Here is a 13,548-nt window from a genome sequence, read left to right as displayed (position 1 = left end):
GTAAGACGCGGCCGGGAATCGAACCCCGGACCTTCCGCTCTCCGGACGAACGCTCTACCACTAGACCCAGAGGCAGTCTGAATGTATGGAAGTCCATGAGGGAAATAATACATATACATCAAGTTTATTGAAAGAGTCTACGTCAAGGGGCCGATGATAGCGGCGAGCAATGACAGAACGCCGGTCAGTGACATGGCGTTGACGTGACCCCCATTCCATCCCTGACATCCTCTTCCCACGCCCCAGATCAAGTGTGTAAAAAACCCACACCCACCCTCCTACCTCCTACCCTTAAAACACATTAACCTCTCGTTTTCGCTTTCTCCGTTGATGGTTATCATACCTCTGTTACCTCGTAGAACACAGTCGCCTGCACTCCCACAATCGTTATCAGCGATCAGCCTTTAAACGCTACTCTGCCTCCGACATTAGCATCTTATGAGTTTGCCTCATCGGGTCTGGACATTGATATGAGAGATCATCACCCATTAGTTTAATTTTCGAACCATGTCGGGTCGGATCTGAGCCTTGCTGATATCATCACCAGGTCATCGGTGGTTCATACGGTCATTACCCTGTCCGCTTGGACACTCCCACCCCTGATATTAGTGTCACTACCTCCCCCAACCCCACCCTCCTCTCCCGACCTGACATAGCTGACCTGGCAGTGTCATGGACCCAAGCTGACCCATATCTAAATGGGTACATCCAGCGCTATCTGCATTCTGTTCACCCGTGTGGATTCCGGGTTTGAATTGGTCTTCAGCATCCTATGCTGGTCGCAAGAGGCGGCCAAGTTTTTGTTTGTTTGGTTGTTCCAGCTATATGACGGCGGTTTGTAAATAATCGAGTCTGGACCAGACAATCCAGTGACTGACATCATGAACATCAATCCACACAGCTGGGATACAATGACATGCATGAACCAAGTCCGCGAGCCTGACCACCCGATCCCGTTAGTCGCCTCTAACGACAAGTATAGTCGCCTTTTATGGCAGCCGTGGGCTGTTGAAGACCTATTCTACCCCGGATCTTCACGGGCCAGGCGCCCAAATGGATCGGGTGGTCAGCCTGGGTCAGCCCCCGACGGTGTGGTTTGATGTTCACAATATCGACCATTGGATATTGTGGTCCAGACTCGAGTATTTACAGATCGCAGCCATTGTGCTGGAACATTGCCGATGTTAAATTGATGGTACAGAAAAGGTTACTTCTTTTTTGCTTGTGTGATGGTTTAAAACAACATCTCCTTGGTTAGACGTTGAATATTCACGCTTAATAATAGAGTATGAACCAGCGAAACCAGTGATCGATATTATGAAAAAAACGCCCAAAACCGTTGGGATCCGATGCTCGCCATAAATCAAGTCCTCGATCCTGATCCATGTGTGCGAAAGACTTCTGGTATATGGTACTGTGTGTGAAGTAGTTCTGGCATATGGTACTATATGTAAAGGGCCAGTGGTATATGGTACTTCGTGTCAGGGGCAGTCGGGTAGCCTTGTGGTTAAAGCGTTCGGTCGTCACGCCGAAGACCCGGGTTCGATTCCCTACATGGGTACAATGTGTGAAGCCCATTTCTGGTGTCCCCCGCCGTGATATTGCTGGAATATTGCCAAAAGCGGTGTACAACCATACTCACTCACTTCGTTTCAGAATCATTTGGTACATTTAAATTACTATATGTGCTAAATACATGTATGACCGAGTTTGCTTTGTCTCGGGCGGTTCAGATACTTATGCTATCGAATTAATCTTGTGCGGATGTTTGTGTATGGTTAACTGCCATACCATTTCTTTGACTTAATGTATAATTAATTTACAAGTGCTCGATAGTCGACAACAACCAACGCACGCCAGAACCAGATGTATTTGAAGGATGCTGCAGCCTTTTCAGATCCCTCAAACTCCTTCCCCCTTTCTCGTGTGTGTTCCTACTGTGGACCTACACTTATTGCACTAAATTATTCTTCAGAAGACTAGAGGGGAGCAGGGGTGGCCCAGTCGTCTAAGGCGCCGCGATTCGCTGTGCAGAGTTGCGTCCCTTGGGCACGCCAGAAACCTGTGATTGTGGGTTCGAATCCCGGTGCACCCCGCATAATTCTAGGTTTGTCAGCATCATAACCGTGCCTGAGGGTTTCACCGAAGTGGTAAACGTCAGAGACCTGCATCACTTCGGGCTTTCCCCCAACATAAAGCTGACACGCCGTGATATAACTGGAATAATGTTAAAAGCGGCGTTAAACCCAACTCACTTACTCTCTCAGAAGACAAGACGCCATTGCCAAAAGGTAATTAAAATAATTCAACCAATTACGACCGGAGATCAATTATTATCCTGAGATTACAAGAGACCAGTGAGCATTAATACTGCCTTAGTTGATAGTGTGTCTCTCCGTGTATACTAAGTACAATGCTGTATAATACTAGAAACAGAGGTAAAAAACATATAATTTTCGCGTCTTTGAGCTGATGTTGGAGACAGGATGTCGTCATCTTGGTGTGCGGTGGTGTGAGGAGCTTGTGTCTCATCACGCGTGATGGACTTAATTTACAAGTTCGTGGTGGAAGACTGGACTGTGGCAATAAAAGCGACAAAACCCTTGCTATAATCATAAAAAAGTCGATTGTACGATTCCGACGATATCATGAGCATGTGTTTATGAATCACTATCAAATAGTAAAGATACCAGGGTCAAGATACGCTCACCTTTTCAGAACACCTGGTATCATCACGATTTGATAGTGATTCATACACACATGCTCACGATGAACTCTGCTTTTAACAAAAAATTCTATGATTCTCGAAAGGATTTTGTGGCTTTTATCTCTGGAACTGAGTTTAGAAACATACAAAAACTATTTATTATTTCATCAACAATCACCATTTTCTTTCCTTTCTTGTATATGTTTACCGTCTTAACTGAACTATTATCCTATGGTAATCGAAAGGCCTTTGTAGTTTTTATTTCTGGAACTGAATATAGAAACATACAAAAACTATTTATTATTTCATCAACAATCAACACCATTTTCTTTCCTTTCTTGTATATGTTTACCGACTAAACTGAACTAATATCCTTTGGCACCTGTCTACGTATATGCATGTGTACTGAACCCTATCACTAAGGATCCTGAATAAAGAATGAATTTGTATTAACTTGATACGCCAATTGAACACAAGAAGTACATTTCCCACGATAGACAAACTCGCAACAACAATTATTTCACTTGAATGTATGTCACGACCAACGTATTAGAAGGATGCGATCACCTGATGGTCTCCGCGGGGTGAGTTTTTACTTCTGATGCCCCAACCGTGAAGCCATGATACTATGTGTTAAATTATACACGCAGTTATATAGTTGCCATTTACCTCAATCAAGCATGAAGACGGTGAATAAACAAGTTATTTCAGCAGATACTTGGCCGCAAGATAGGCACTTTCATGCGGCTTGAATCATTTATGTACTTAGGAATTGAATAGGTGCTTGAACCGGACGCACCCGGTACACTGTCAATAATAATAATAATAATAATAATAATAATAATAATAATAATAATAATAATAGGTAGATATTGTGTCATCGTACTGCGCATCCAATGACATTATTCACATGATGCAGAAAGGAGCCAGAAAGGGATGTTGGGGCTGTAAGGATCAACTACTAGCTCAGAAAATGATCCTTGAAGAGGCTAAAACTTATAATTACCACCGTAACCTCTCAATGTGTTGGTTAGACTACAGAAAAACTTGTGATTCTGTACCTCGCAAATGGATTTTGAGATCACTGGAATGTATTGACTTCCCAGAGCGACCACTTGTTTTCTTATGTCTTTCATGAATTGCTGGTGAACTCACCTTGAGATGTATTCGCAGGGGCAGGTGGTGACTTCGGAACCCATTTCTATTAGAAGAGGAATATTTCAGGGCGATTCTTTTAGCCCTTTGCTTTTCTGTTTGCTACTAAATCCTTTAAGCTTTTTGCTCAGCAAAGAGGAAAATTATCACCCGGGACCTCTTCAGCACAGATCCCATAAACGCCTTACTCGCCTTCTTAACATGGATGACCTTGAACTTATTGCCAATGGAGGTTCAAAATAACAGATTCTGCTTGTCGAGTCCTTTTCTAATAATATTGGCATGCCCTTTGGACTCGACATATGCAACACTTTTCATTTGAAACGTGGCAAGATGGAAGAGGGAGGATCAGTCAGTTTACTTGGGGGAGGAGTTATTGACCATCTCGTGGAAGGTCAGGCCTATACGTACTTAGGAATGCAGGTTAGGGACAAACTCAAGAATGTCCATATCAAGGACAAACTTCGGGCAGAGTACAAATTTACGAAACTCTTGAGTTCAGAGCTGAACGCTCGCAATAAATCCAAAGCCTCAAACACGTATGCTGTATCCGTCTTTTCGTATTCTTTTGGTGTTGTTGATTGGACGAAACAAGAAATTTAGGGTTTTGACACCTCACACGAAGAATCATGTCAGACAATAGATCCCACCACCCTCGCTCTTCCCTCAATCGCTTATACTTACCAATTAGGATGGGAGGGCGTGGTTTGATTAACGTTGGGGCTCTTCATGATAAAATTGTTTTGCGCACTTTTGCACACATTTATTTGTCTGGTGATCCTCAGACTTTTGAAGCATGTCAAGACTCATGATGAAAACAAGGCATTCCTCAGTTTTCTAAAACGAGCCAAGGATGTGGGACATAATCTCAATGTCAATGTTGACTTTGTTGATGGTTGTGTACTGCTGGACGGAACAGAAATGAGTTTTAACCAAACGAAGTGCCATATCAAATCGGCCCAGACTCAGAGGCTATCTGAACGACCGCTGTATCGAGTTTATGTGCAGTGTGTTGAGAAGTTCAGCAACCCTGCAGAGTCCTTCGCTTGGATGAAGTCGGCTGCTTGAAAAGTGAAACAGAAGGCTTTCGGTTTGCTGCTCAGGACCAGTAACTTCGCACTCGAAACCGTCAATGTATGATTTTGCATCAAAATGTAAATATGAAATGTAGATTATGTAATGAATTTATTGAGACTGTCCAACACACTGTCACTGGATGCCCCGTTTTGGCATAAACACAGCATCTTAAGCGACATGATGGAGTGGCTCGATCATTTTATTACCGTCTTCCCCATGCTTGTGGTTATGACACAGAGGTCCATCCATGGTACTACCCAGAATATGTAGAGGGCGTCATGGAAAATGATACATTTAATATTCTTTGGAATAGACCCGTATACAACCTCAGGCCTATACGCCAACAAACCTTATCTTGTCCTTTTTGTTAAATCAAATGAAATCATTTATATTATTGAATTTTTCTGTCCCTTTTGACACTAATGTTTCCATGGTTCTCGGTGCCATAGGTTTGTTCCCTCCCAATTTGTTGTCTGACAATGGGAGAGTACCCAGGTTTGCTGCCAGGAATACAGACAGCCCTTCTGACAATCTAGGTAATGCAGAAGGCTTTGGTGTTGGGGAGTCTTCACAGTCGCCAGTCTGACTGTGTCAGGATCACTCAAACCATCTTTGCTGCATTAATTTAGTGGAATCGTGTTTAGTCGAACCCACCCAAAACATTTCGGAGAATGTGAAGATTATTAAATATCACTTATTAAATTGGTATAATTCACTACCCGAACCACACTGAAAGAAAATAAAAGTGTTAAGAATGTAAACACATACAAGACATGGTTAGGAATGTGTTTCAATCCTAAACGGTTTGCACATTTGATGTGTTCTATCTAAACTTGTTTGGGGTCTAAAAACATGAAATGAGCTATCGACTCATAGCCTAAACATCACCTAAACACGACATCCCTATAATCCAAACATGTTTAGGATTTAAAGAGCTTTAAACATGTTTAGAATTAAAACTCCTTTAAAAATATTCAACAAAAAGTGCATGTTATCAGGCTTTAAGTCAATATGGATGAGATGTATAATATATATGGAAAGTAGGTCAGGTGAGGTGAAATGGGGTTTAACGTCGCGTCCAAGATTATTCCACTTATATAGCGACGTGCATGCACGTGTATGTGTTTGTGTGGCTACTTGTACTAGTCCGGACTGATGCCGATTTATAGTGCTAGCTCACTGAGATACCATGCCGCAGTTTAACATGAATTCCCCACTCAGACAAAGTATACTGACTCCGAGCCGACCAGTCCTTGTTTTAGCCCTTTAATGCCGAGCGCCAGACAGGGTAACAACAAGTACCATCTTTTAACGTCTTTTGGTATGACGCGGCCGGGGATCGAACCCCGGACCTCCCGCTCTCCGGGCGGACGCTCTACCACTAGACCACGGAGGCGGTTATTGAAAGTAGGACTTACAACAAACTTGGTACAATAGTAACATAAAACTGTACACATAAACCAAACAATTGACACTTGTGGCGACTACAGTCTCCGAATCTCAGGTGGCAGCCTGACAGACTACAAATTAAGAGGTTGCTGGTTCGAATCCCATCGAGGTTTTAAAATTTGGTGTGTTCATCAATGTATTGTTGCTGTATGCCTAATAGTATTACTCTCATACAGAAAACTAACAATGAAAGTAAATCTTATTACAGCTTAACCAATTTAGTTAGTGACGATAGACCGCTTTAAAATACTAACTGACTAGTAAAGTCTACTAATATGTTAGTGACTGAGTTGACAGTGAAATTCACTGACTAAAACTATTTCTGTCAATGTCCAGACTGACACACACAACAGATCTCCTTGCTTGGTCTGGGTGTTCGTGACTATCAATGTCCAGACTGGCACACACAACAGATCTCCTTGCTAGGTCTGGGTGTTCGTGACTATCAATGTCCAGACTGACACACACAACAGATCTCCTTTCTAGGTCTGGGTGTTCGTGACTATCAACGTCCAGACTGGCACACACAACAGATCTCCTTGCTAGGTATGGGTGTTCATGACTGTCAATGTCCAGACTGACACACACAAACAGATCTCCTTGCTAGGTCTGGGTGTTCATGACAGTCAATGTCCAGACTGACACACACAACAGATCTCCTTGCTAGGTCTGGGTGTTCGTGACTATCAATGTCCAGACTGGCACACACAACAGATCTCCTTGCTAGGTCTGGGTGTTCGTGACCGTCAATGCGTGCACTGTCAACTGACTCGAATAATTGAAACTGTAACCTCATTCCTTAAAAGTTCAAATGCTATTCAGTTAGATCATAGTGCATTGTCATCAATTCAAGAAGGTAGGGCGGCGGTCGGGTAGCCTAGTGGTTAAAGCGTTCGCTCCTCAAGTCGAAGACCCGGGTTCGATTCCCGACATGGGTACAATGTGTAAAGCCCATTTCTGGTGTCCACCGCCGTGATATTGCTGGAATATTGCTAAAAACGGCGTAAAACTCATACTCACTCACTCAATCAAGAATGTAGGTTTAAAAGCCAGATAACCAATGACAAATCACCAATGAACCTCAGAACGTACGCAGACTGTAGTGTGATTGAACATACATTTGAAGACGTGCAGCTCAGCACTCTGAACAACAATACGTTATCTCTCCTGGTGAGTCACACATATATGTGCCTTAAACCCACAATCATTCTCATTTCCAGATTCGGACTCTGTACCTGTCTTTCCTTGATGTCAATAGGTACGCCATACATTCCCAGGTTTATTTCACAGCGGTTAACAGGGTTTCACTGTCCATTGCACTTGTAGGTCTAGACGTAGTTATTATTGCCACCAGACAAAGTATTAGATTAATATATATGTCATGATATTTGAGTTTGAGAAAGTAGGTGAGTTTTGAACGATTAGATTCACCCTTGTACGGAGTTTCAGTTTGCAATTCTAAATGAGTCATCTTAAACAAACACGGAGCCAAATATTTAAAAACTATCTTAATTATTATTTTAAAAACTGTATAAATATATTTTAAACTGTTTGCCCTTTACGTCAAGTGGGACCTGTTTCGGCAGAAAATCTAGGATGGTTATTCGCTTGCATTGGCAATTTATATTCAAGAGAGCCTTTGACTTGATCAAGTATGGTCTAAGCGCATTTGAGCAGTTGTTTATTGGAAAATGTGCTATACAAATTCTTAATTTAATTAGATTTAATTTGATTAAAATAAAATAACTGATGAACCCGGATGTCAAATAGATTCAGCGTCCTCTCGCAATCGGTATCATGTTCAATATCATCGTTCGTTTGTTTGTTGTTTAACGCTGCCGCAGCAATATTCCAGCTATATGACAGAGACCCGTGAAGATCCAGGGTAGAATAGGTCTTCAGCAACCCATGCTTGCGGTAAAAGGCGACTATGCTTGTCGTAAAAGGCGACTAACGGGATCGGGTGGTCAGGCTCGCTGACTTGGTTGATACATGTCATGGATCCCAATTGCGTGGATCGATGCTCATGATGTCAATCACTGGATTGTCTGGTCCAGACTCGATTATTTACAGACCGCCGTCATATAGCTGGAATATTGCTGAGTGCGGCGTTAAACAACAAACAAACCAAACCAAACCAAACTATTTGACGAAAGTTTGTAAATAATCGAATCTGGACCAGACAATCCAGTGATCGACATCTTAATTATCCATCTACTCAATAGTAATAGTAAGCTTGACCACCCGATCCGTTTAGTCGCCTCTTATGACAAGCAGGGGCTGCTGAAGATAAATTCTAACCCGGATCTTCACGGGCCTTATTAAGTAGGTAGTATGCATAGATGTCTCACTAAAATACTCGTAGGATTACCCTTAATCTGTCAGGATTAATAGACTAGAAACATGTAGCAGTCGACCAAATCTAAAATATCTAACTCTTTTCCTTCATTGACATAAATACCAGAGGAGCAATAACCCGTCAAGTAAATGTTTCGGAACTAACACGAATTTAAGTATTTGATGTTCTAGTTCATATAGATAAGGCGAAGGAAATTAGGATTAAGTACAATTGTGCAGAGGTGTCTGTTCGTGGATAACAAACCGCATATTCTGGATGTTGTCGAGCATCTATCTTAATGGGTTTAAGGTACGCGTAATAGTGCCAAAGATATGCAAGCCAATCAACCGGGATAATACCTCCACCTTGGTTCAATAACGCATAGTTGACGGATGTGTCATGTTTGTCTATACACAGTAGACAATGCATACCGATGGAAGAGGCATGACAATAACCTGTTTATGGTTCAGGCTGTGGTGAAGTCAGTCACAAAAAGTTTACCTGGTGCACGGACAACAAAGCACTTTCAGACTCAATTGACTTTGGTCAATGGCGGCGTCGTTGTGAATGGGGTCTCGGATCAGAGTTATCCCCCCTGCTGTGAGGCGACAGCTGTTGGACATGTGGGTGGCCTGTTTGAAAGGTCAGCCAATGGGACCAGGTCTTTCTCAATGCGAAGGAAGAAAGCTTTGGGTGATTCGTTAAATACAGTTGCGGGGTATGTGTTGGGAGATGTGTGGTATTTTGGCAATGTTTTCTTTCGATTTTTTGTTTGTTTGTTTGTTTGTTATTTAACGCCGCCCTCAGCAATATTCCAGCTTATGGCGGCGGTCTGTAAATAATCGAGTCTGGGCCAGACAATCCAGTGATTTATATCATGAGCAGCGATCCACGCAATTGCAATACGATGACATGCATCAACCAAGTTAGCGAGCCTGACCACCCGATCCCGTTAATCGCCTCTAACGACAAGCATAGTCGCCTTTTACGGCAAGCATGGGTTGCTGAAGACCTATTCTAACCCAGATGTTCACGTGTGGTTGCCTTCAGAAAGTTTATTGAAAGTTAAAGATGGCAACAATAGTATCGAAACATTTGGTACAAACATGGTATTGAACAAAAGAAGGAATTTGACACCTAAACTATTGAACGTATTACTAGTATTTATAAGACTCCATAATTAATGATGTAGACATCATTTGTTAGTTTATCACTCACTCACTCACTCACTCACTCTGGTATGGAAGGTCTCGGAGTTTTGCTTTTGGTTACTTTCGATGTTCGAGCAAGTATTTCAACGGTATTCAATTATTTATGGTCAAGTTATCACATCGACGTATCTAATATATCGACTCATTCGACTTCGAGTTTAAAGGGGTCAATTAGAATACAGAAGGATGAAATACCAGAAGTTATTAATAACCAGGTTACGTGCAATCATGCTCCGGAAATTATTCATGCTCAGGTCATGTTTCAGCATATCGATAAATCAAATAGACAACGAAACCGTCTGTGCATAACATTTACGGCGAACAGTATATCTAAAAAGACATTATTCATAGTCTGAGCGTTGTTCATTTCTGACGTTGCGTTTAAAGGTTTTGTCAGATGCAACAATGGAAACAAATGGATATTCGACCAAGGTGAAACTTGATCTACCGCGTCGGAGCTAAATGTGACACATATACTACCGGAACGTATATGTGATAGATACTTAGAGCCAAGGACACGTTACAAAAAACTTGTACGTCATTACTAGGCCTCAATGAAGACACACATTTTTGGAATCCGATTTTAAATTACACTGCTATGTATTCATCATTGTAAATCCTCTATGAGAAATCCTCTTTGAGTTTTCTTGTTAAAGAGAGTTATTGATTACGAGTGATACTTGGGTGTTGAATACATGGGTTATGCCACTCATGCCATGATATGCCATTGTAAGTATTATCTCCAGTGTACTCTGGACCTTCGGAAATAAGATTTTTATGACTATTGTTATTATTGATGTATTGAACGTATACTTCTTATGGGGAGTCATATTCATCATCGATGTTTTTTTAAAAGAAAGTAATTGATTACATGTAATATTTTGGTGTTGAATACATTTATTATGTCACCCACACCATGATATGTGTATGCTCACTCACTCACTCACTCACTCACTCACTCACTCCTGGTTTGACGCCACCCCGTCCATTCATCGTGTACACAGATTCCATTGTTCATATGTAAGCCTGTCAGCAAGGTATCTAGGATATATGTTCCTAAAGTATTTGCGTCAGACAAGAAACTTGACGCGTCCATGCCAAATCTTCAAGTATCATGGGTTAAATGGGGCATGGGCTTGTCAGACAATGCAAACAGGCAAAGCTAAGGAAGCTATCGTCTTTCTGACTGAACCCAGTAGCGTGGTTGCAGAGACGTGGCGAGAAGGAAAACAGACGGTGGGAGAGTCACACATAGTTGACTATATAACACAACGTGTCTGTACAGGTGCTTGTACCTATATAACACAACGTGTCTGTACAGGTGCTTGTACCTATATAACACAACGTGTCTGTACAGGTGCTTGTACCTATATAAGACAACGTGTCTGTACAGGTGCTTGTACCTATATATTATACAACGTGTCTGTACAGGTGCTTGTACCTATATATTATACAACGTGTCTGTACAGGTGCTTGTACCTATGTAAGACGTGTCTGTACCGGTGATTGTACCTATATAAGACAACGTTTCTGTACAGGTGCTTGTTCCTATATAAGACAACGTGTCTGTACAGGTGATTGTTCCTATATAAGACAACGTGTCTGTACAGGTGATTGTTCCTATATAAGACAACGTGTCTGTACAGGTGCTTGTTCCTATATAAGACAACGTGTATGTACAGGTGCTTGTACCTATATAATACAACGTGTCTGTACAGGTGCTTGTACCTATATAATTCAACGTGTCTGTACAGGTGCTTGTACCTATATAATACAACGTTTCTGCACAGGTGCTTGTTCCTATATAAGACAACGTGTCTGTACAGGTGCTTGTACCTATATAAGACGTGTCTGTACAGGTGCTTGTACATATATAAGACAAAGTGTCTGTACATGTGCTTGCTCCTATATAAGACAACGTGTCTGTACAGGTGCTTGTACATATTTAAGACAAAGTGTCTGTACAGGTGCTTGCACCTATATAAGACAAAATGTCTGTACAGGTGTGTGTTCCTATATAATACAACGTGTCTGTACAGGTGCTTGTACCTATATAAGACAACGTGTCTGTACAGGTGCTTGTACCTATATAATACAACGTGTCTGTACGGGTGCGTGTTCCTATATAATAGAACGTGTCTGTACGGGTGCTTGTACCCATATAAAACAACGTGTCTGTACAGGTGCTTGTTCCTATATGATACAACGTGTCTGTACAGGTGTTTGTACCTATATAATACAACGTGTATGTACAGGTGCTTGTTCCTATATAATACAACGTGTATGTACAGGTGCTTGTACCTATATAAGACAACGTGTATGTACAGGTGCTTGTACCTATATAATACAACGTGTATGTACAGGTGCTTGTTCCTATATAAGACAACGTGTATGTACAGGTGCTTGTTCCTATATAAGACAACGTGTATGTACAGGTGCTTGTACCTATATAAGACAACGTGTCTGTTCAGGTGCTTGTACCTATATAAGACAACGTGTCTGTACAGGTCGTCGTACCTTTATAAGACAACGTGTCTGTACAGGTGCTTGTTTGTTGACTGAGTATGGTTTTACGCCGCTTTTAGCAATATTCCAGCAATATCATGGCGGGGGACACCAGAAATGGGCTTCACACATTGTACCCATGTCGGGAATCGAACCAGGGTCTTCGGCGTGACGAGCGAACGCTTTAACCACTAGGCTACCCGACCGCCCCTGTCTGTACAGGTGCTTGTACCTATATAAGACAACGTGTTTGTACAGTTGCTTGTACCTATATAAGACAACGTGTTTGTACAGGTGCTTGTACCTATATAAGACAACGTTACTGTACAGATGCTAGCACCAATATGAGAGCACTTCAGGTGTTTGTACGTTGATGAGGTAACGTTGCGTGGATCGATGCTCATGATATCAATCACTGGATTGTCTGGTCCAGACTCGATTATTTACAGACCGCCGACATATAGCTGGAATATTGCTGAGTGCGGCGTTAAACAACAAACCAAACCAAAAAAACATACATACCCTTATACTGTACTGCAGCAACACGTGCGTTTATATTTGATAAGTAATTTGATACATAATTAGAAACTGTTTCTAAAAGCGGTCGGGAAACCTTGCAAACCCTATCGTAACGACCTCCGCAAGAGGCCGGTCAGTCAGTATAAGTACCACTTACCATACCTCTATTGGCACGGTAGTGTGAATGGTTAGATAGTGGCCTTTATATAAATAGTCCCCCTTCAACATCACACTGTTGTGTTTACTAATAACAGTGCGAACCCCTTTGAACTCCTTCGCTCGTGACAGAGTAACCCGAATGTCATTCAGATATCATCGGTAATGTTCTCCGAGTTACAAAAGGTTGAATGTAGGATGTAAAGATGGCAATTCTTTCATTCAGCTTTTATCGGTTCTGTCTGTGAGGAGTAGGTAGGAGTGCTAAAGTGTAGGGTAGTGCCGAGGTTACGCTCTGTCTTTCTATGTAAGTACACAAGTATGTATTTCATGAATGACACACGGACACGTGAGTATGTGTTACGTGTACTTCTAGAGGACACCTGCGCCAGTCAAAGAACCTCAGAATGTGTTTCACGTGAATATAGTCG

Source organism: Haliotis cracherodii, unplaced genomic scaffold (genome assembly GCF_022045235.1).
Source record: "Haliotis cracherodii isolate W230 unplaced genomic scaffold, xgHalCrac1.p SCAF_11, whole genome shotgun sequence".
NCBI lineage: Eukaryota > Metazoa > Mollusca > Gastropoda > Lepetellida > Haliotidae > Haliotis > Haliotis cracherodii.
Note: the sequence above shows the minus strand (reverse complement) of the source record.